This window comes from Piliocolobus tephrosceles, chromosome 2, assembly GCF_002776525.5.
Source record: "Piliocolobus tephrosceles isolate RC106 chromosome 2, ASM277652v3, whole genome shotgun sequence".
Classification (NCBI taxonomy): domain Eukaryota; kingdom Metazoa; phylum Chordata; class Mammalia; order Primates; family Cercopithecidae; genus Piliocolobus; species Piliocolobus tephrosceles.
Window position 1 is genome coordinate 27,002,475 of NC_045435.1, and position 25,025 is coordinate 27,027,499.

Consider the following 25,025-nt stretch of genomic DNA (forward strand, 5'->3'; position numbering starts at 1 on the left):
GTGCTGGGAATACAGGCTTGAGCCACCGCTCCTGGCCTCTTATAATTTCTTATGCCTGTCTTTACTTTAATCTCTTAATCCTGTTATCCTCGTGAGCTGAGAATGTCAGTACCTCAGGACCACTATTGTACAAATTGGTTGTAAAACATGTGTGTTTGAACAATATGAAATCAGTGCACCTTGAAAAAGAACAGAATAACATCAATTTTCAGGGAACAAAGGAAGACAACCATAAGGTCTGACTGCCTGTGGGGTCCGGCAGAATAGAGACATATTTTTCTTCTTGCAGAGAGCCTATAAATGGACGTGCAAGTAGGAGAGATATTGCTAAATTCTTCTCCTAGCAAGGGATATTAAATATTAAGACCCTTGGAAAAGAATTGCATTCCTGGGGGGAAGTCTATAAATGGCCACTCTGGAAGTGCCTGTCTTATGCGGTTGAGATAAGAACTGAGATACGCCCTGGTCTCCTGCAATACCATCAGGCTTACTAGGATTGGGAAACACCAGCCCTGGTAAATTTGAGGTCAGACCGGTACTCTGCTCTCGAACCCTGTTTTCTGTTAAGATGTTTATCGATACAATATGTGCACCACTGAACACAGACCCTTATCAGGAATTTCTGATTTTGTTCTGGTCCTGTTTCCTCAGAAGCATGTGATCTACTCCCTATTCATACACCCCCTCCCCATTTAAAATCCCGAATAAAAACTTGCTGGTTTTGCAGCTCAAGGGCATCACAGACCTACCGGTATGTGATGTCACTCCCAGAGGACCAGCTGTAAAATTCCTCTCTTTGTACTCTTTCTCTTTATTTCTTAGACTGGCCGACACTTAGGGAAATTAGAAAGAACCTACATTGAAATATTGGGGGCTAGTTCCCCCAATACTAAGTTATTTCATTGTTTATGAAAGAGTAAATCATCGTGTTCAAATTTTATTAATCAAAATATTGATTTCTTACCCAATAGCAAGGAATGTGAGACACTGGGTTGTATGAGGCAGTAAATTTTTTTTTTTTTTTTTTTTGAGATGGAGTCTCACTCTGTCGCCCAGGCTAGAGTGCAGTGGCCGGATCTCAGCTCACTGCAACCTCCGCCTCCCAGGTTTATGCCATTCTCCTGCCTCAGCCTCCCAAGTAGCTGGGACTACAGGCGCCCGCCACCTTGCCCGGCTAGTTTTTTGTATTTTTTAGTAGAGACGGGGTTTCACCGGGTTAGCCAGGATGGTCTCGATCTCCTGACCTCGTGATCCACCCCTCTCGGCCTCCCAAAGTGCTGGGATTACAGGCTTGAGCCACAGCGCCCGGCCTAAATTTTTTATTAGTTCATGTAACTGGGGAAACACCAGAAGAAATATAATAATGGGCTTATCATATGCAGTAGACACCATCAAATACTTAATAATTTTTTCTCAACTTTTAAGGTAAAAAAAACTTCTACAAGCTCCAACAAATTCTCAAATAATTATCCATATATTAGCTGGGACCATGCAGATAACAGATTAAAACTAAAATTGCCACTCTAAATATTTCTAGGTCAGTGCTTCAATGCACCATGAATCAAAATGTTGCAATACTGTAGAATGTGCTGATAATTTAATCCTTCCTAAAGAGAGAGAAGGTAACTGCCAGAGAGGCTTTCTTTGCTTAGCAAAGATATATATTAGATAACTGGCTGCTATAATTTATTACAGAAAGCAAGTATGGGTGTTGTGTGAAATAATTTTCTGAATTATTAAAAGTTTTGATCATTTCATACTTCATTGTCAATAGTTTAACTCTCATGTCATAACTGAGATGATTCAATGAACTCAATAGACTCTTCCAGGAGGCTTAAATGGAGTCAAGTTCAGGTGCTGGAATGAGTGGGACCTGGACAACAGTCAGGTCTAATTCCCCGTCTTAGTCTGATCAGTGGCTGCTCAGACTAGTCAATGTTTGTGTTGAACCAAGGGGTCAACACTTTGACGATCACCTCTCCGTCCAGCCTTACCCACTTACATCTTCTAGACCTATTTTGCTATTTATACCTATTTACCTCCCATTTGCACCTTTAATAGTAGTTACAAATATTAATATTTGGCTTAAATTATAATTTCCAGGAGCAGAAATAGATACAATTGACCATTGAATAACACAGAGGTTAGAGACACTGACCCCTGTGCAAGTCAAAAATCTGCATATAACTTTTGACTTCCCCAAAACTTAACCACTAATAAACTACTGTTGACTGGAAGCATTACCAATAACAGAAACTGTTGATTGACATAGGTCTTGTATGTTACATATGTTATATACTGTATTTTACAATAAAGTAAGCTAGGGAAAAGAAAATGTCATTAAGAAAATCATAAGGAAGAGAAAATACATCTACTGTTCCTTAAGTGAAAGTTGAGCATTATAAAATCTTTATCCTCACGTCTTCACATTATGTAGGTTAAGGAAGAAGAGGAGAGGTCGGTCTTGCTATCTCAGGGGTGGCAGAGGCAGAAGTTCACATATGAGTGAATCTACACATTTCAAACCTGTGTAATTCAAGGTGAACGCTATAATACATATGTATACTATAGGTAAGTATGTATATTATATATTTATATATAATTTCCTTTTTGTTACTTACATTGACCATCTGCATTGCAAACTTTTCTGTAGAGTTATGCTCATGTGAATGGAGCTGTTTTGCACCTTTTAGACTTTTTCATGGTGAGGGTAATTGAACATAAAATAATTAGCTTCTGTAATTCTAATGAAGATAATGTCAGCAATGTAGTTAAGATTTCTGGTTGGTTTACCATAAATGCAAACTCTTATGATCACTTATGTCATGCTCTAAATTAATCAGATGGGACACGTGCTTTCCCTTAAGGTGTTCATATATTGTGATTAAATAGAAAAGCATATGCCTGAGGGAAAACTTGCTGGCCTACTAACCTATATTTGGGAGTCATGTTCATTGATGAGCTTAAAAATTCCTTGATAGCCAACAGTAATCTGCATTTTTTCCAAATGTTCTGACAAGTCAGTTTCCTGTCATCTGTTTGGTGCTCCTGGCTATGTGCTGCTCCTGTCACTCCTCACAGGCCACACGTATACACTGGTCTAGGAAGCTGCCACTACCCACGTCTGCCCTGATAACTGTTTCTGTCTCAATGGTAGTTCCTGTTAATACTACAAAAATGGAAATCGTCAGTGTGGGCAGGCTGCCGTATGGAGGTTCAGTCAGATTAAGACAAATGCACATAGGCAATGTGAGTGCAAAAAAAATAACAATTCAGAAGAAAACTTTGTTGTTTGCTATTAGTATCTTTTCCAGGATTTTTAGAAATAGAGTATCTGTTTTAAAGATTGTTTTGTAAGCAGGTACACTGAGCCGGTATTAATATGAAGCAAACCAAAAAAGAGTAGTTAAAGTAACCTTTAAAACGTTGTCTTTCCAATGTTGATGCTTGGCCTCTGGCCACAGTGTTTAATTTAACATGACTCATTCTCCCCCATCCCACCTCACATGTAGAACACCTCTGCAAGATATCTTTCAAAATAATAAATGAAGACCCTTACTTTGTGAAAAGGGAAATAATGTTGAACAAATTGTAAAAATGTGTTTTAAAAGACTGCATAACATGCCAAGAAAAAAAGAACAGAATTTTCCAACTCACTGAAAGATAGCACACCACCATCAATAGCCAAGCTCATGAATAAATAAATATTTACAACATATACATATGCATATCAAGGCGAGGCTATACCGCAGGAACTCAGAATCTGTGGAAAACATTTATGCAATGCATATACAGTAGCAAACAGAGGCACTAAAAAGGGAATGATTTTCAAGCACGGTCAATACGTTTAAAGTTTTTCAGTAACTTGTCTGGCCTTTCCAAAACACACAGAATTCTTTTAACAATATGAAATATGTTGCTATGATTGCTTGTTCCTGAACTTAACTCAGTCATATCCTTATCACACAGCAGAGCTAGCAAATTTCTAGCTGAGCTAGTTAGAGTACATTGGAAAAAGTGGTCATATGTTCAAAGACGAAACATTTCAGACTTGATTTACAAATGAAATCGAATGCATCTGTATTCAAAGCTGTGTGGAATGAATACATGCTTCGGAACACACACAAACATTTTAAAGAAACCTTTCTGAATAGGTTAACAACTTTGCTAAAATCTTGCAGCTATCTTTCTCACAGGTAACTACAGCTCCAAAGATTACTGCTTAAGTTCAACATAGGAAATTAAACTTTGACATGCTATAGGTACTGACCATATGTAAGAAATACAAGTTAACACTCCTGACATCAATAACACCATACATCTCTAGATCCTAAGCTACTAAAGGCCGGCATGCAGGCTAACATAAATAACAGCTTGCGGTTTGCAAGAAAAAGAATCCATTGATAACATTAGGAAACATAGTAATGTGATGGTGTCATTTACAAGGCCTGAAGATAATTTGCAGCACCATTCTCTGGGTGGATCTGCACCAATCAACTAAGCTAAGTGCCTATTGGAACTTTTCCCTCAAAGGTACAGTAGGCAGAAGATTTGTAATATATTTAATGCCACAAAAGGAGAAGCAGAAAGATCAAACTGATGGGGCTTGGGTATTTAGAAAATCCCGCTGAGATATTGTGGTACATTTTTAAAACTTCTTGTTCATAATGTTCATGCTTCTCTTGAACCTCAGATGATAAACACTGACAGGAAAGAAATGGTAGGAGACCCACAAAACATTTTTACAGCTAAGATAAAAACATTAGGTAAAAATAATGCTTCTGCAAAGCAAAATCCTCAGATATATCTCCCATCAAGATTTTTCTCCAAATATACAAACAGCGTCCAGAAAGTCTCTCATGGGATATGTCTGCAGCACCATTCTGGCTTACAGCATTCACAGAACACATACCTTGATAACTTGTGTTTATATAAACAAATGGCATTCGGGGAAGCAGAACGAACTGAACTTTACAGAAAGGTTGATTCAAAGTCTCAAAAATTCTCTCCCATCTCATGATAATGTTTCAACAGCAGAAGAAAATGTATTACAACACTTCAAAGTACTGAAAGGCTTTTTCTCATTCAGCAGATTTTTTTCCAATAAAGTTAATGCAATTTATCTTTATTAACACATCAACACTGATAGAGTCAGCCAGAAAATTAGTGTTGGTGGCACTGCATTTCATAACGTGTTCTTTCTCAGACATCCCTCTGATCATTTCACAAAATCTGCCAACAATTCAGGGATCTAACATATTCAGAACCCATTTCTTTTTAAAATAATGCAGCTTCCGAAGGAGAACACATATATTCTTGCACTAGAGCAGCATGTATCTGCTCTTATAGTCCCTGCTGGAAACGACCACTGTAATGCTTTGAAAGCCCAGAAAACCAAACATTGAAAAACATATTGATATGGAGAACAGAGAAAATTCTTCTTTCTAGCTACCTGCAACACAGATCCCCTTTCCTGAAATACACCTGATTTCAAACAGAAGCAGCTCCTTCACCCTCAGCTGTCCTTAAGTTAGCGTTAACTGGCCTTGATAACTCCATTTAGATCTTTAACACAAAACTTTCGTCACTCACCCCCCTTCCAAGGTTTTCCTTTCCAGGGGGTCCGGGTCAGCTTGCTCAGAGTCGGTCCAGAGAAGAACAGGATCAAAAGGAAGAGAAGTTCAAGCCTAGCAATTTTCTCCACTTTCTCTGATGATAACATTTCCACAAGCTAATTTCGCAAAATTCCTCACATCCTCTTCCCTCCTGGTTATGAAAATAGCATTAATCATTGAAAAACCTGAGGTAGGTGTTGTTTTGCCATCTTTAACAGCTGAAGTAGCAGCTTCCTGATGTAGCCCTGAGCCAAGCTACATTTCTCACGGATCCGGCTCCTTCTCCTCAGTACGCAGTCAGCCCTGCTTCTACTCCAGAAGCTATAAAATAATTCTGTTCTCCACTTTGCTTTCAGTGGGAATATATTCCTCAGCGTTCTGGGTGAGCTTGATTGAAAATGATAAAAACAGTAATGTCTGTGTCCAGCAGAAAAGGGAAAAGATGTCAGGATTATGTGCAGAAGATGAGAAGCAGTTGTACTGACAGCTTTCAGGCTGCCTGTGTGATCCTAATAGCCGTGCAACCAACCAAATTGCTCTTTTAAGAGTAATAAGGCTTCAGTGAAAGCCGGTGTCACCGCCACTTGGGTGGGTAGTGCAGGGCTTGAAAACACCCAGGAACCGCCACAGATAACGACTGCTTCAGTTCAGCTTCAGAATGTTAAGGGCTGAGCAAAATATAGTATGCACGGAGGGTAGTTAATCTATTGTGTGGATAGACGAGGATTCGGGCAATGGAGCACAGAAAGATTCAGAACTTAAAATGTATTTTATTTTTTCTTTACTTCATCTCGTGACATTCAAAGGGGATTGCATCTGCACTAATGATTCATAAATGGGTCTGAAATATTTATTAGATGAACAACAATAAGTATATAATTTTTCTCCCCAGTAATAAAACAGGAAGGGCAAGTTCTCAATATGTAGCTGCAGCTCTCTTCTGTATTAAATGAAGTCAGTTTGTTTTGGCATTCCTGTGTCACCCTAATGAACCCACCATGAATGCTACAAGCAAACTTCTGGAAAGACCAACATAGACTGCCAAGGCTTTCTTGAATGTGTTAATCACACATTCAAGAAAACACATTTTTATTTGTTTGTGTACGTCACCATGGAAATACAAAAGGCCCCCCAGGCCTTCCTGTCTTTTGCGACTATATTTATGCAGACATTACTGGTCACAAGGTGTGGTTATAATTAACACATGACAGTGCCCCTGGATGAAGATGACGTGGGTGAAGGCGTACATAGAAAATCTACTAGTTTGATTTTGTCTGGCACAGTGGCTCACATCTGTAATCCCAGCACTTTGGGAGGTCAAGGTGGGAGGATAGCTTGAACCCAGGAGTTTAATACCAGACTGGGCAACATAGTGAGACCCCCACCTCTACCAAAAAAAACCCCAAAACTATCCATGCATGGTAGTACATGCCTGTAGTCCCAGCTTCTCAGGAGGCCAAGGCAAGAGGATCACTTAAGTCTGGGAGGTTGAGGCTGCAGTGAGTCATGGTCATGCCACTGCACTCCAGCCTGGGCGACAGAGCAAGACACTGTCTCAATAATAATAATAATTAATGAAAATAATAGAATCTTTACCACCTGAAGTGAATTGGCATGATCAAAACATTCTGGCTACTATTTTAAATCTGGCTACATGTTAGTATTATACATACGGTCACTTATTTCCTTAATCAGTGAGCCACAATACATGAATTATGCACTTATGTATTTTAAAGTAATCAATTTCTATATTATGATAACCACCAGTTTTATGATGTGATCATTTTCAAAAGGGAATTAATTACCACTTTCAAACCATACTCTTGGAAGAGGTACCTTTAGAAGAGAAAGTTACCTTGTTAAGCCATGTAATAATTTTGAAAATATAGTTATTATAATTTGCTTTTATAAAAAGGAAACAATGTTTGTCAAAAAAATGAATGGAACATACAAAATAAACTCTCAGATCGTGCCTTAGTTTAGAAACAATAATCACCCTGTATTCAACTTTTCATCTGAAAACTTCTGTGTGAGGAAGGAAACACTTGTGCCCATTTTATAAATAGTGGATTTAAAATTCCATGTCTTTGCATACTTAAAAATGGGAAGCTGATATTTAACTCAGAATTTGATTTTCTTTTTCCAGTCACTATCCTGTTTGCCTGACCATTTCCTCTCTCTTTAAATGCAAGTAAACAGAAACCGGTAGAATAAATTGACCAGCTCCCTCACTACCACCCTCTGAGGAGGACTCTAGAACTAAAGCCATTTACTTTCCACTGGCTCCGTTCCTCTTCAAAGAAAAAGCACACATTTCATGATTAGCAGTTTTTAAAAATGTCTTGGGCCTTTGGTAGAACAGAAAAAATGTCAAATAGGTTTGAATATAATGAAAGGGTGTGGGTAGAAATGTTGGATTTTTCTGAAAGGTCTGGCCAGAACAAGGTTACCAGGAAAATCATTCTTTCCTGAATATAGGGTAAAGCTGGTTCGATTCACTCCAAAAATATTTCATGTTTAGATTTCCAAGGTTTCTTTCCTTTCCAGTAATCCCTGGTAGACACCAGGCCGTAGCTCTCTCTGATGGGGAAACTGAAATGGAATTGGAAGAACCAAGTCACTGCTGCTCAACGAGGGAAATCACTCTCTTCCAGAATTCGTCTGGCAGAAGTTTGAGGTTCTGCATTACCAGAAGAGAGAAGAGAAAGCCTCCTCATATGGAAATAGGTGAGGGCAGCCAATGGAATAAATAAGGGTAGAATCTGAAGGAAAAGTGAAAACCTAAGTGGAGAGGCAGTCCAATGAGACATGTATCTGTGGAACTATGAGTTTAGAAATGCCTTCCCATCTACGTTAATATTAATAACAAATTAGCTAACTTATTACAAGTTCTAAGCATTTTGCATTCATCAGCTCATTTAATCCTTACTAAAACACAATGAAGTAGGAATAATTCTTTTTTCTTTTCTTTGAGACAGAGTCTCACTCTGTCGCCCAGGCTAGAGTGCAGTGGCGCGATCTCAGCTCATTGCAAGCTCTGCTTCCTGGAGTCAAGCGATTCTTCTGCTTCAGCCTCTGAAGTAGCTGGGACTACAGGTACCCGCCACCATGCCCAGCTAATTTTTCTATTTTTAGTAGTGACAAGGTTTCATCATATTGGCCATGCTGGTCTTGAACTTCTGACCTTGTGATCCACTCACCCTGGCCTCCCAAAGTGCTGGGATTACAGGCGTGAGCCACCATGCCCGGCCAAAGTTGGGATGATTCTTTCTTGCATTTAGCACAGTATAAACTGAGGCACAGAGGGTTTAAGTCCCGTATCCAAGGTCATAGTGCTGTTTTGAATTCAAACCCCTTAGTTCCAAGCCTTTGCGAATCCCCATGCTAGGCCCACTCCTAAACTGTTGTCGCTGCACCCTCAATCCTTCTGAGCTACCTTGCTCATAAGTAACATCTTAATATAAAAGAATAGCAAATAGTGATAACATGCTGAATATATGTGAGGTTTTAAATGTTTCAATATTTTCTTCATTTTCACGAACTGGTGAGATGAGTCATTTATCATTCATACTGTACATACTGCTACGTAGCCAAGGTCACATGGTGACTACCCAGCAGAGCAAGAGTTGGAATCCTGCATGGACCCAGTTTTTGTTATTCTTCTGTTTACTGAGTCTGGTGCATGGATCTTGGGAAACTCGAAAGGGTGTAAGCAAAGCTTGAAAGGTAAGAGCAATAGAGGGGTTTTGGGGTAGCTGTGGCTTGGAATCTTCTTTAGTTTACTGGCAGCAGCAGGGAGGTCTATAAATGGGAAGGTATCAGAGAAGGTCCACCGAGAGAGGCAATCAGAATAAAATTCCTCGCCACCTACTTGTGCTCAAAGGAAAACATGAAGAAAAAGAAGGCCCCAGCAAGACCTGACTTACAGACCGTTACAATACAACATCATAAATGCTTTAATGCAGGCCATAAAGAATGGTTGGGAAGACCGCAGAGAAGGAGTACTATAAAGGAGGTATATATTAAAGTGAAGTTCAGTGAGAGAGAAGAGAAAGAGCTGTTTCAGCTGGACATTCAGGGCAGAGAAGGTGACTTTTTCACTAAGTATCAAATAATGAGAATATATTTTAAGACTAGGTGGAGTCAGGCAAGAGGCAGAGGATAATCCAGGTGGAGGAAATAGCATGAGCATGGTTACAGACGGGAATGAAACGAACCCTGTCCCTTCCAGTCACTGCAAGGAAAGCAGTGTGGCTGGGTGTGGAACCTCTAGGTGGGTAGTCAGAGATGAGGTAGCAGCGGTAGGCAGGGGCTAGATTAAAATGTCCAAGTACATTAACCACCAAAGTCTTAGGCTTTATCCTCAATGGTAGGGGGTCAACAAGGGTTTAAATTAGGGAAATTACATGATCTGAAATGAGTTTAAAAAATATTTGACTGCATTATGATGGGGAGTGAAATTAGAAGCAGGAAAAACCGCTTAAATGTGCAATAGTCCAAGCAAGAAAACTTTGGAAACTGAACTGAAAGCAGCGGGAATAAATGGAGACTAATTTGAAATAAACTTTAAAGTTTATTGTCTATATTCCTTCACTTGAATAAACATTTAAAACCTATATAGTAAGCCAGGAATAATGCTAGGTATTATAAGAATAATCAGACAAAGTCCCTGTTATCAAAATGCTTATATCCTTAAGAATTTAGTTACAAATTAAATACAAAGAATAATGGGATATTATTCCAGCGTTTAAGCTCTCTTCTTTAAATATGTCATTTGAAGTTTGATTTTGTCTGTCCTGCTAGCACTTGCTTCAACTTTGACACCATTAAGCAAGATTTAGGAATCTCCATAATAATATATATTCATTTTTATCCTAATACCATGATTTATTCTATTCTAATTATACCCCCTGACATTTTACTATTTATGCACAATAAATACCATCTTGCCTTTTATTTCTTTTCTTAATAAAGATAAAATTTTTACTAATCTCTGATACTAAGTAATAATGGCATAATGTGAGTTATGTCACTAGGCTTTTAATGATTGAATGTATATGAGATAAAACCTTCCCTAATGAGTTACAAACAAAATTTGTCACGAAGCTTTCGAAAAAAAATACATCAAATTTTATATCAATATGTCGTTGTTTTTAATCTCACTGATTATACTCACTTCATTAGATGAGGTTGAAGATTGAGCCAATCCATTTTCTGAAAATGCTATGAGTTTGGTCACCAGGTACCTAGTAGGCTCTCAGTCAGGATCAATTTTAACCTCAAAAAGACACTTGGCAATGTCTGAAGACATTTTGTGGTTGTCACAGCAAGGTTGAAAGAGTGCAACTGACATACCTTGTGGGTAGAGGCCACGGATTCTGCTGCACACCCTGTGATGCACAAGACAGGCTTCCTGACAAAGAATTGTTGGAAGAAAATCTCCATAGGGCTGAAGCTGAGAAACTCGGAGTAATCCTCAGCTTGTCTGATCACAAGGTGATGATTCCTTTTTTATTTTTATTTTTATTTTTCAAGATGGAGTCTTGCTCTGTCACCCAGAACACAACCTACCCTATGCATTTCAGACCAACTAATAGAAGTGGGCAATTTCTTTTTTCTTTTCTTTTTTTTTTTTCTTTTTCTTTTTTTTTGTGAAGGAGTCTTGCTCTGTCCCGCAGGCTGGACTGCAGTGGCACAATCTCGGCTCACTGCAACTTCCGCCTCCTGGGTTCAAGCAATTCTCCTGCCTCTGCCTCCTGAATAGCTGGGATTACAGGCGCCCGCCACCACACCCAGCTAATTTTTGTATTTTTAATAGAGATGGGGTTTCACCATAGTGGCCAGGCTGGTCTCGAACTCCTGACCTCATGATCTGCCCACCTCGGCCACCCAAAGTGCTGGGATTACAGGCGTGAGCCACCACACCTGGCTAGTGATTCCTGCAGCCATCATTTTATGTAAGTATAGTCAGAACAAATGCTGTTCTTTTTTTTTTTTTTTTGAGACAGGTCTTGCTCTGTCACCCAGGCTGAAGTGCAATGGTGAGATCATGACTCACTGCAGCCTCGAACTCTTGGGCTCAAGCAATCTTCCTGCCTAAGCCTCTGGAGTAGCTGGGACTACAGGAACTCACAACTGCACCTGGCTAATTTTTCTATCTTTTTGTGGAGACAGGAATCTGGCTGTGTTGCCTAAGCTGATATTAAACTTCTGGATTCAAGTAATCCTCTGTTCTCAGCCTCCCAAGATGCTTCAATTAAAGACATGATCTAAAATGTTTTTCTTGACTGAAGCTCACAAGATGACCATAGAACATTTATTACCAACACACTCTGCAATAACAGCAGTGCAAAATATCTTATTTATATTCTCATGCTTCCAAGGAAGTCTCCTATTTCTGCTACAATACTTCACCCACAGAGAGTAACTCATCTCCCTGAACACCTTACATCAGGCCAAAGAAATGGTGGATTTACCCTGCTTGAGTTCTGGGAAGGGCCCAGTGGTGCATGCGTACATCAGTGAAAACCTTTCTAGTCCAGAAAATTCTCACTGTTTCTCCATTATACACAGAGACAAAAAAAAAAAAAAGGAAAGAAAGAAAAAGAAAAGAAAACAACAACAACAAAATAAAACGAGAAAGTCATCAGGGCAAACTTAACTGTGTGACTCTCTGACTACTTTCCTTCTCATTAACTTGGCAAAGATTATTCTGTACTAACGACAGGCTGCACTGTTGGTAATATGTTGTATTATATACTCCATATACAAGCCATCAGAATAAAATTTTAGCTGGGATTTAATCAAAGAGACAGTAGTAAATTAGCATTAGCATTAGCTTCTTAACTCTTGAAAGACCACAAATCAATTCACTATTACCTATATACCTACATATGTAGTTTTCATTAATTATGTTGTTATTTCCTCCTAATTCTTTAACATTCTATTTTGACTATGCAAGCCCAAAATACAGATCTGAATGTTTTAATGCCATATCAAACATACACTTTAATTATTTGTTTTTAACCATGTTTTCCATCAACAGAAACAACCAGGTATTGTATACATCCTTTCTAGCTCAGCCTACTGCAAAGGCACATCATTCCACAACAAGAGAAACATTGCTTGTTTTTTGGGACTATGTATGGTAACATAATATATATCAGTTTTGTTTCCAAGGTCAAATATATGTACAGTTACATATGTATCAGGTCAAATGCATAATGTATAAATATTTCAATTACAATGTGGCTGAAGAATTAACTCTGGTTAACTGAAATATCTACTTAAATACAAGAAAAAAAATAACTTATTTTCCCTGTTATCGAGAAATAGTCTAAAGATTTTTTATTCCTCTTTCCTTTGCCAGTGATGTCTACAGAGTGAACATCTCTGAATCCCTCTGCTAATTTAAGATCCTGCAGTACCTGAGTATCCCCAGGTTGCACATCAGTTCTCATCCTATTCACCTGCAGTTATAGGAGACAAAAAGGTAAGGCTGAATCTGCAAAGCGATCAGGGCAAGTTGCATTAGATGAAACTTCAAATGAGCTCCTAATACTACACTGCATTTTGCTAATGTTTCCTTTTCATTAAAAAATTAAGCGGAGGCTTACATGTCTTTTTGGAGGGTCCTAGTTGATTGTGTTTTGCTCCATAATATACTTTTAAACATTTTAACTGAGATAGGCAGCTTAATATTTTGCTCCATCTAAGCTTTTTCTGAAGAGTAGTTCAAAATATTGGTGGTTTCACTGCAATAATCTGGGCAAATTTGTTAGTATACCACTCTGTGGTTTTGATTCAACAAGTTGTGTGTAGGACCTGGGTGCATATATTTTGAAAAAAAACAAAAAATCTGTTCTGTATACCTCTGAAATGCACTGCACTCCTACTCCAGTATTAAGTGTTTTGGAAGGAAAAGTTTAAGCATTCTGGGTTTGCTATATGGCACCTAGTTCATTATTTTCACACACACACACACACACCCACACACCCACACACACACCCACAGACACACACACACACCCCCACACACACACATATACACACACACCCATACATACACACACACCCACACACACACACATACACACACATACACTACACACATACACAGACACCCCACACACATACACACACACCCCCACACACACACATATACACACACACCCATACATACACACACACCCACACACACACACATACATACACATACACATACACTACACACATACACACACACCCCACACACATACACACACACACCCCCACACATACACACATACACACACACACATACACAGACACACACAAAATTGAAGTTTAAGCATTCTGGGTTTGCTGTATGGCACCTGGTTCATCATTTTCACACAAACACACACACACACACACAATTAAAGTTTAAACCTTTTAAAACGAATATAATGTATTTTGAGAATTCATATGAAAAATTAGTTTCTGGCATTTGTTAACACATAGGTAACCTAAGTCGCAAGTGATTACATGACTTCTCTGTAAAGAAGGCCGAATATGGGTCCTGAGGAGATGTCCTAGAGATTCTAAAGAGAATAAGCCTTGAAATCTCATCAAACATGCTTGAACCTGTAAAATATTCTTTTTTTCATCTTAGATATTTTCTTGGGCTTATGTAAAGTTCATTTAAAGGACAGTGCTAGAAAGGTTGACATGGTTTATTGGCTAAGCTACATCAATTACATAAAATGTTTCTTATCTATAGGAGAATCCAACAGGATGTTTATTTTTAAAATTTCTTTTTTATAATAAATTTATCCAAACCTGGGATATTCCTGTCTACAAATACATAAAATCTACATAGTCTAAATAGCACAGTCACTAAATTATAGTGTTCCAGAGTCCCATGAGGATGTTTGCAGAATATGTACAGTCATGCATTGCTTAGATATTTTCTGAGACATGCATCACGGGGCGATTCCATCATCGTGTGAATATAATAGAAACTCACACAAGCCTAGAGGGTATAGTTTGCTACACACCTAGGTTATAACACAGCCTATCGCTCCTAGGTTACAAATCTGTACACCAGTTAGTGGACTAGATACTCTAGGCAATTGTCATACAATGGAAAGTATTTGTGCATGTAAATATAAAAAGAGTAGAGCAAAAATAGGCTGTTAAGATCTTGTGGACCACTGTCATCTATGGGATCTGTCGCTGACCAGAACATCACCGTGCAGTGCATGACTGTGTTAATAGGTGGTTGCATCTGCTAGAGGTTCTCCCCTGAGCAGTCTTGAGACTCTAGGGTTCTCTAATATTGGTCCTGCTTCTAGTTAAATGTTAGGTATCCCAAGGAAAAGGGTCTCTATATGATGAATGTTGAAGACAGCAGATACAACTGTTGCACAGTTAACTTTACTTTTTAGAAATAAACAAAGAAATAAGAGTTCTCAGATCATTTATAAGCTGGAAAATGGTGTAAATGTTGAACAAATTTAAGTAGTATTTAATAAACATAAAACTGCATATTTTTGCAATGTATTTAACTATCTTCTATGACTAATTCCTATGATCAATTAGGAATTACTGTAAAAATAGCTGTAGGCTTATCATACAGCCATATATCCGTATATAGCTAAGGCGTGAGTATCACAGACAAACGGTTGACACAACAATAGAAATAATAATTTACTTTTCTCTCATGAAAAAGTCTGGATACAAGCAGTCAGGCTTTGCTCCATTAAGTTTCAAGAGATACGGGCTCTTTGTATTTTGTTTCTACATCAGGGATGGCCTCTGTTTACAAGACAAGCATCTAAGAGGTTCTCTGCATCCACAGACATCGTCATGTCAACAGGATGGAGGACAAGAGAAAGAGACAGAGGTGTGAGCTGCTGTCTCTCAGAAGGGTTTAGGAAAATTGTCACTTACTACTCCCGCTTACAGTCATGTGGCTATATTTTTGTTACATGGTCAAAGCTAGCTACAACAGAAGCAATGACCAGCTAAAATTCTGGGTTTGTGTTCATTTGAGAGAAAACGAGAGTACATTTTCGGGGGAAGCTGGCAGTCTCTGACATGGAATGTCAAGACAGATAGATGGATAACAGGTCTTTAAATCAACTTCAGTAACTTTCATCTCATAACACGGCAACACTTACTACTTTAGGGACTTGAAGTGTCAGATGTAATGAGATCAAGTACATGATCTTAAAATGATCTTATTTCATAGGTTAATAGAATCGCAGAGCCAGATCAGGCTAAAAGATCACTTAGTATAAAAAGCACAAAGAACAAACATTCTTCACCAATGTGTATCCTAGGTTTCATTTAAATGCTTCAAGTTATATAATTCTCAGGTTTTTTTAAAAGTCTATTCTTGATCTCAAGTGCTTTAGATAATAATTTTCAACCATTTATTCTAATCCTGTCTTTTAAAATGATGCTAAACAAATATTTTCTTTCTTCATCAAAATGATTCTTTAAATACTAGGAAATAGCTGCTTTCCCCCTTTAGTGTCATCCCTAAAATCACCTTCAGGTTAAATAATCTGCATTTCTTGTACACAAGTTTTAGTTTCATTATCATCTGAGTAATGTCCTTCCTTTAGATTTCTGGATGCTATTACTTTTGTTAAGGTCAATCTTAACATATGATGCAACAATATTTATTCATCCTAAAACACAAGACTTTCTTCATTTCTTCTTTCTTCCTAATTCAGACTGAACTAAACATAACAGAAATCATCTGGCAGCTGTTGACAGTACCCTCTCCCTCTTATCGCCACCCATCTCATTCCCGCTGCTTAGATAAAGAGTATGTCATATGACAAAAGCATGACTCACAATTACTTCTACAGTTCATTTGTCCTGTGTCCTGTAGCATTAAACCTAATGATTTTGACAAGAAAAGAGTCACCTGGTTTCATTTCCTTTTCTGCTGAATATCAATTTCACATGACCATGGGGACTATTCATTAGCCTCTGAAACTTCCAGGAAGAGGGAATTTTTTGCTTTAAATTTAAATCATTTAAACTATTTTAAAACAATCTGAAAATATTATTTTAAATAATTATTCCTAATAGTACAATTTATACACACACATTGATATATTTATATGTATGCATATGTGCATACATAAGCACTAATTTCTAAGTAGAAGAATTTGTTAATTAATCACCCTTAACGGCAAAATAGCTCCCATTAGTCAAGCCTCAGGTTAATTAATTCACCAGACGATGAGTGATATAAGTCCTAGTGCTTTCTTCCTAACTACTTACTATTCCATCCAGAAGACACGCTCGATATATCTCTCGCTGAACAGCCTGGTTTCTGCTTCTGCGGAGGCTGAGTTTTAGCACTATATCTGATAAACATTTTCTTGGAATAAAAAAAAGAATGTAATTTTTTTTTGACACAGACCTATTTAATGTTAGTGAAAATAGTGGGTACCATTTAGGATTCAAAAAAAAAAAAAAAAAAGAACTATTTAGGGAGCAGCCACAGCTTGCCATTGAAGTTGAAGTCGATTTCTTATCAACACACAGAACTCAACTCTGCCAAGAACCTGAATCAACCTGCAAATGAATTCTTTCCCAGAGCCCGTGAATAAGAACCCAGTTCGGACGAGGCCTTGATTCTAGGCATCGCACAATCCTAAGCTGAGAGTCCACTCAAACCCGCCTGGACCTCAGACCTAGAAAACCGAGCTAATGATTGGATGTTATTTTTAGCTGTGAAGTATTGGATGTTATTTTTAGCTGTGAAGTTTGTGATAATTTGTAATGCAACAACAGGCAATGTATAAAAATGTCAAATAAGTATCTCCAACTCAACTCGTCCAAAACAATGGCTCCTCCCAGTTACGGTGATGCAACCTTTCCCTTTCAGTTCATAACAACTTCATTGTTTTTGTGTTGCAGCCAAAAAACTGAGTCATTCTTACATCCTCACTTTTTCTCCCATCTTTACGTGTGTAACATCCACCTCAAAATCCTATGGACGCTACTTCTATAAAATATCCAGAATTCAACCAGTTTTCTCTCCTTCACTGTGCCCACCCTGGTCTGAGCCACTAATGCCTCTCACCTTTTACTGCAACAGTCAACTAACAGGTCTTCACACTTCAACCTTATCTCACTAGCCTCCTGTGCATTTTGTGGACACAATAGCCTTTAAAAACCTAAGTCATATCATATCATTTCTCAAAATCTTGCATCATCTCCCCATTTGAACTCACAAGAAAAGTCTCCAGGCAATGAGCTGGTAGGTCCTTCATGATCTGTTCCTCCCACATCCAGTGTATCTTTTCCTATTCTCCCCTTCATTCACTCGGTGCCAGCCATACTGGCTTCCTTAACATTTAAAAAACCCAGACAGCGTTGCCTTAGAGTGTTTGTTCTAATCACCACTTTAACTCTGACTTGAGCTTCATCAAATCCCTCACTTACTTCAGGTTTTGCTCAGATTTTACATTCTCCATGAAACCTGCGCTAGCCACAGAGGCCCCATGCTTCCTCTTCTCTCTCTTGGCATTCCAGATCCCTCACAACTGCTCTGATTTCTTTGGTTATTTTTTCCATGGAATTTATAGTTTTTTTTTTTTTTTTTTTTTTGAGACGGAGTCTGGCTCTGTGGCCCAGGCGGGAGTGAGCAGCGCCATCTTGGCTCCCTGCAAGCTCCGCCCCCCGGGTTCCCGCCATTCTCCTAACTCCGCCTCCTGAGGAGCTGGGACCACAGGCGCTGCCACCTCGCCCGGCTAGTTTTTTGCATTTTTAGTAGAGACAGGGTTTCACCATGTTAGCCGGGATGGTCTCGATCTCCTGACCTCGTGATCCCCGCCTCGACCTCCCAAAGTGCTGGGATTACAGGCGTGAGCCACCGCGCCTGGCCAGAATTTATAAATTTTTAACATGCTATATACTTTGCTTTCTTATTGTGTTTTTTTTTATTTCCCACCTCTCTCCAAATAAAATGTAAGCTCCTCGCAAAGCGGAATTTGTGTTCACTGTGTTCACAGATGTACATGTGTAAGGCATCTGAATATCTGCCTAGCACACTGAAAGAGCTCAGTGAGTATCTGTTAAACAAATGGGTGAAATGCAGACATGACAGACACTATTTAGGAGCGAGTAACATCTACAGATTTGAACTACTAGGTTGCCCCGGCAGAGGCATGGACAGAGGCACACAGCACTGTAATAGTGAAACGAGATTCACCACGGATCTTGATTGAAAACAATGACAACAATAATAAAATTTGATACTAAATCTTTCTTTGAGAATTTGCATGATAGACATACAGAGAATACGGAATCCTGGCTCTATGACTGACCAATGGTGGAATCTTGGTTAAGTCATTTAATTATTTTCTGTCTCAGTGTCCCCATTTTAAAAATGGAGATAAAGTATATCCCATGCGGTTGTTTTGAGGGTTAAACAAGACAACAGATTTTCTTTTCTTTTTTATTATACTTTTAAGTTCTAGGGTACATGTGCGCAACGTGCAGGTGTGTTACATACGTTGGACACAGGAAGGGGGCCTGTTGTGGGGTGGGGGCAGGGGGAGGGATGCCATTAAGATAACAGATTTAAAGTGTGTAGAAGAGAGCCTGCACCCAGAGAATGTCAGCCTTCCTCACCTCTGTGCATTCTTTGACTTCAAATTGTTGAACAAGTGCCAAGATGTAGAATCTATCATAGTGATACCCCGTGAAGTAGGGCATGCCTGTCACATATTTAAAGAAGCTTTTCAAATATCCTCCCTCATCCTGAATTTAAAATGGGACTTAGCATGAGATTCTTAGAAACATAATTTAGAGACACCACCTCCAATGTCACTCGTAGTTTGGAACCTTGAATTTCGTGGTCTATACGGGATCCAAACTCATACAACACACCTCACAGAGACCCCTCTCCCTCTCCATTTTCCTTTCCTCTTTCTTCCTCCCTCACCCTTTTACAATCCATTATAACTAATCTTTCTAGCTTCTACAGAACCTGGAACAGGTATTTGCACAGAATATTCACTACATTTTGCTAAACAATTAAATAACTTAGGAAATGACCCAGCTTTTTGTTTCTCTATGATGGCATGTTTTGAATAAGGCTATACTGTTTTATTATTTTGGAGTTCTTATTCCCGTGTTTCAGGGCTGGGACTAATGCGTATTTTCCTAGTGACCTCCAAGTCCAGTTCCTGACGGCCTCCACCTGGACTCAGCACTTCAGGTGACTCTTTAACAATGCTGACCCTGTGTAAATAAAGTCAGCCAATCCATGTGGCCATCCCTGGCCCTTGTACCTGCTCTTCTTTTATGGCTGTTATCCTTTTGAAAATGCATGTTACAGCATTCACAAAGAAACTAGAGCACTAGATTGAAATACAGTTTCTCTTCTAAATATCTTCATTTGCTTATGTTTTTCTCAGAAGTTTCCTTTGGGAATTAAATATATTTTTTAATGTTTGTTTCAAGTGGGTTATTATTATTATTATTATTATTATTATTATTATTATTATTATTATTATTTTAGGAAAGAAGCTTTCTTCTTCTCCAAGCACTTTGATCTTTTTTTTTTTCTTGAAATACAATTCCTTGAGCTGAAGCTATAAACATTATTTTCTTCCTTGGAAATAGATAATTAGGTACCATTTTAAAAAGAGATTTTTAAAGGAGATACTTAAGCTCAAGTATGTAAAGAGTGACATTCTGTGAAACATGGGTATGATTTTAGGCATGAGAAACTCTGCTAAAACATAATTATACAATGAGGAATTTCTACGTGATAACAATTAACATTTAAGTGGCCAAATAATGCCTCAATCCTGTTTTACTCGGAGATGACCAGGGAGATGGAGTCTTCTAGTATAAGTGTGGCATGGCAATGGGAGGCATTTTTCAAAAGATAATGTGAGATTGGAAGCTTCTCCAAGTAGGTGCATTAACTCTTCTTTAGTCAGATGAGGAAATCCAGTCTCAGAGAGGCAAAGTGACTTGAAAGTATGTGGTTGTTTGCAGCCTTTATTTCCTTATCTGTAAAAGGAGAGCTGTCAGCATTTTCTCCATAACATTAGAAAACATGGATTTTTGTAGCTGAGATCAGCCCATATAAAATCCCACATAACCAGTATGTCAGACAATTGCCTCTGAACTAACTGAAGAGTAGGAAGAAGTATGCCACTGAAAGATTCATAGTGATGGCTCACATTCTGCTACAGATGTGTGCCTTAAGGCCTCCTATCTCCTCACCCTTCCTTTTTCATAAACCAGGTAATGTAAATAAAAATAATGTGGCTATTGTGTTTTAAGAGATGTGTAGTTAATTAACTAGTAATGTAACTTCGGATTATAAAGTTCCTTTTTCACCTCCTCTTTTCCCTGTCACTGATTCCTTCAAGCTACTGACTCACCTACTTTTAAGACATTGAATCTATAAAGTCACTTCCAAATAAGCACCCAAACATTCGGCAAGTTAGTTAGGCACTGGCACCATATGTAATGCCCCAGAGAGTGACCCCGTTTCAGCATTAAGAAGTCACACTCCCATAGTTGCACAAGAAATACTGAAGCAATGCTGATTCCATTTCAGTGATTAGTTTAGGCCCTGAGGCAAGGTATACAGGCAAATTACGGGACATGAGAAGTGTTTGTTAACAGGCATATAAATAAATGCCATAGGGAGAAAGGGGAAGGTGAGATCAATCCTTTTTGCTGGGTGTGAGGAGAGTCGTAGGTCTTTAACCAAGGAAGTGACACTGAAACAGGTGCTCTGGCAACAGGCGGGATTCTAACCTGTGTTCACAGAGGAAGGACAGGAAATTACATGAGCAAAGGTCAGAGAGATGATATATTAGTTTCCTGTGGCTGCTGCAACAAACGACCACATGTTTCACAGCCTAAAACATCAGAAATGTATTCTTTCACCGTTCTGGAGGCCAGAGGTCGGACATCAAGGTGCCCGCTGCTGCAGGGCCGTGCTTTCTCTCGAGGCTTTCGGGGGGAATCCTTTCTTGACTCTTTCTGCTTCCAGGGGTTGTTGGCATTGGTTGGCTTCCTCGGCTCGTGGACACATTTCTCCACTTTCCGCCTCTGTCATCACATTGCATTCTCTGCATGTCTCTTACAGGGATGCCAACCAGATAATCCAGGACGATTTCAACGCAGCTATCCTTCTTCCAGATAAGGTAGTATTCACAGGTTCTACGGACTTGAAATGGACTTTTTTGTGGGGAGGGCATTCTTCAGCCGACACAGATGAAAAGGTGTCTTATAAATGATTTATTGACTATAAGTGCATGGAGAGGGTGGAGTTGGTTTGCAGTATTATACTAGCATCTCCTATCTCGATCCTGTGATGAAAACTATATGTTTTTAACCTGAAGAATGTGACTACTGTATAAACTCAATACCTGATTTTTTTTTTAATGACATAATAGACTCAGGGAGTTTAGATAATTCACTTAAAGTCACATCATGGATTAAGGACACTACTTAAGTGGTAAATTTAGAATCCAAATAGAACTAATTCATTTTCATGTTTTCTTTATAAAGGCTTTTAAACTGCATCCTCCCTTTTCTATCAAGTTATTGAAGACTCAGATCTCTCTCTCTCTCACACACACACACACACGCACACAATTCTAACACAATAGAGGCACAGAAACCTCATCAATGCATCCTTACAGGTCGAGCCATAAAGAACAGTTTTTTGGAAAATCCACTAAACAAAAAAAGGTTTTCAGGTATGGAAAACAGGAGTGCACACACCCTAGGATCCATGACAACATACTGCCATTCTTTGTTTGCACACCTGCTTCAGAGAATTGCAAACATCTTGAGGGCAGGGATTACATAGCAGTGACGACAAATTGTGCCCCCACATTCACACTTTTTTTAAAGTGACTCTCTATGGGCATAGCCCTGGTGGCTCTTTTAGCACAGTGATTCTTACCCCATCCCTCCAGTAACAACTGCTTGAATCAGAGGAGGACAAAAAGAATCCACCCATAGGTTGAAATACACTTTTTCTTCAATTAATAATTTAAATTATTAAAATTAGAGTCTAAGTTAGTGTGTCTGAGTCCTGTTATCGGTGGAGTCCAGGACTCAAAGTCAATGAATTCAATAAATAATTTTAATTATTAAAATCAGAGTCTAAGTTAGTATGTCTGAGTCATGTTATTGGTGGAGTCCAGGAGTCACAGTCAATGAATTCTTATTTTGATTCAATGGGCTGCCCAAGTATCCTTCCTAAAAGCCTCTTTACCGGAGCCAGCACACTTAAGATCGACAGAACGTCTCCCCATGTGCGCAGTGAGAATGTCCCAGCTGGATTAGCGGCCTCCTCTTCACCACTTCTGACCCTCAGCCAGAGAGGGTTGGAGCGTGTGTTACCTGCCTATAAACTATAAACATCAAGGGCACCGTCACTCCTTTGGAGAATATTAAAGAAGCCACTATCCATCACGACAGCTTTCCACTTTTCTGTTATCCCTCACTGAAGTTACCAAATTTATAATCAGGGAGCAAATGCTCTCGCCCAGAGCCGCTGACCACTGGCTATTGCCTGCAAAGCTAACGGCCAGGTGAAAAATTCGTGAAAAATATTTGAATCTATATATATTTTATAGACAACTATTCCACCTGTCATAATATACCATTTTTGAAAAAAATGATTGATAGTTCCTGCCTCTGCTGTTGCTGTGCAATAGGGAGAAGCATTCTACCCTCACATTTCGGAGTAAGCACTCGGAATATATTGGCTCTAGGATACAAAAGAAAAGCACGGACGTCACACGGCATCAGAGGGAACGAGCTCAGTGGAAAATGGCATCTGGCTAAAAAGTGGACAATGGATATCTGGGGCCACTTAAGGTAAGTAAAGCCATCAGCTCGGTGACAACTGTCTTTCAGTCACTCTGTTAAACAGGTTCGCCCCATCACATACTGATGGCAGCAGTGACGGCAGTCGGGGAGTCGTGGCCAGGACTGTCCACTCCACGGAGCCGGAGCTGAGAACAGGCGGGAGCCCATTCACTTCGGAGTTGGAGGGGTGGGAGCCCTGCCCAGCCACAGCTGCAGACCCAGGCATCTCTGCACTCTGGGAGGCGCAGGCAGCCCCTTCGCCCTGCAGGTTTGGCATGCCTGCTCCCGCTGCCTGGTCTCCCCCACTCCTGGCACCCACTCTGATTTTGGAGCAAAGTTGTGGCTAAGCCCGTGTGCTGTCACCGCCCCGCTGGGTGTGCACATGCAGGGGGTAGTGTTGACACACCAGTGCCCTGCTGCCTCGACCCCTCTGGACTGTGGGTGCCGATGCACATCGGAGACAGGCTGAGTGCGGACTGAGGGTGGGGGTTCAGCCTGGGCCTGCAGGCACCCCTCAGCACAAACAGCCTGCGTGCCGTGGATGGTGGCAGGAGGCAGACAGACTCCTTGGCAGAAAGTGACGGGTCCCTGGTGAAATCCCACCTCCAAGCCAGCGACAGCCTGAAGCCTGGGCCCAGGCTGCCCATTCCAGTGACTGGAGGAGAAACTTAGGGTACATTTTCCGGGCCTGCCCATGGCCACGCATAAACCAATCAGCATGCACACACTCCCTGCTGAAGCCCACAAAAACCCTGGAGTCGGCCAGACTCACAGAGATCACCTGCTGTGGGTCACCTCTCTGTGAGGGGTGCAGAGACAATGGGATGGCCTGCCTGCACATGGGAGCCAGACACTCTGGGTCTTCTTGCCACTGAAGACTGCACAGACACCAGGACAACCTGCCTGTGGAAGGGGCTACCCGCTTTGGCTCTCCTGGGAGCTGTACTGTGACTTCGCCTTGCTCACCCTCCAGTTGTCTAGGCACCTCATTCTTCCTGGACACAGGACAAGAACTCAGGACCCACCCAACGGCGGTACTGAAAGAGCCGTAACATAAGCAGGGCTGACAGAGTCCCCCACCCCACCCCCACCCTCGCCACTCTCCACATTGCAAGGAGAGAAGAGAGAAAGAGAGAGGGGAGAAGGAGAGAAGAACTGCAGCCCTTTGGGGAGCCCAGACCTAGGAGCTCCCCAAGCCAGAGCTGTGACACCCTCTTTGGGGCTCTGCGGTTCCTGTTGTCTCCAAGCTTCTGACGTCACCACGTTCCCCAGTGCCCACACTGGGAGCCGCTTGTGGTGTGCCTGGTCCAGCAGCAGCCTCGCATAAAGCCGGTGCCCGTGCCGGCACCTGGAGCTACCTGCCCCACCACAACTGGTGTGCCTGTCCGTGTGTGGTGACCACACCGCATGCTGGCTGGCTCACTCACCCCTCACTGCTCTGCACCTGGCTCACCCTTGGCAGGCATGGGATCCGGGCCAGTAGTGCCAGGCAGGTGCAGTCTGCCAGGCTGAGTGGGCCCAAACACAACTTGGGCTTGGGCAAAGGCGCCACCAGTCACAGAG

General features: G+C 40.3%; 1 protein-coding gene across 1 annotated transcript in view; it reads right to left on the reverse strand.

Moving 5' to 3' along the window:
- ROBO2 (roundabout guidance receptor 2) overlaps positions 1 to 25,025 on the reverse strand; it is a 1,747,433-nt gene that overhangs the window by 1,347,730 nt on the left and 374,678 nt on the right. The gene's annotated exons all lie outside the window — the stretch shown is intronic.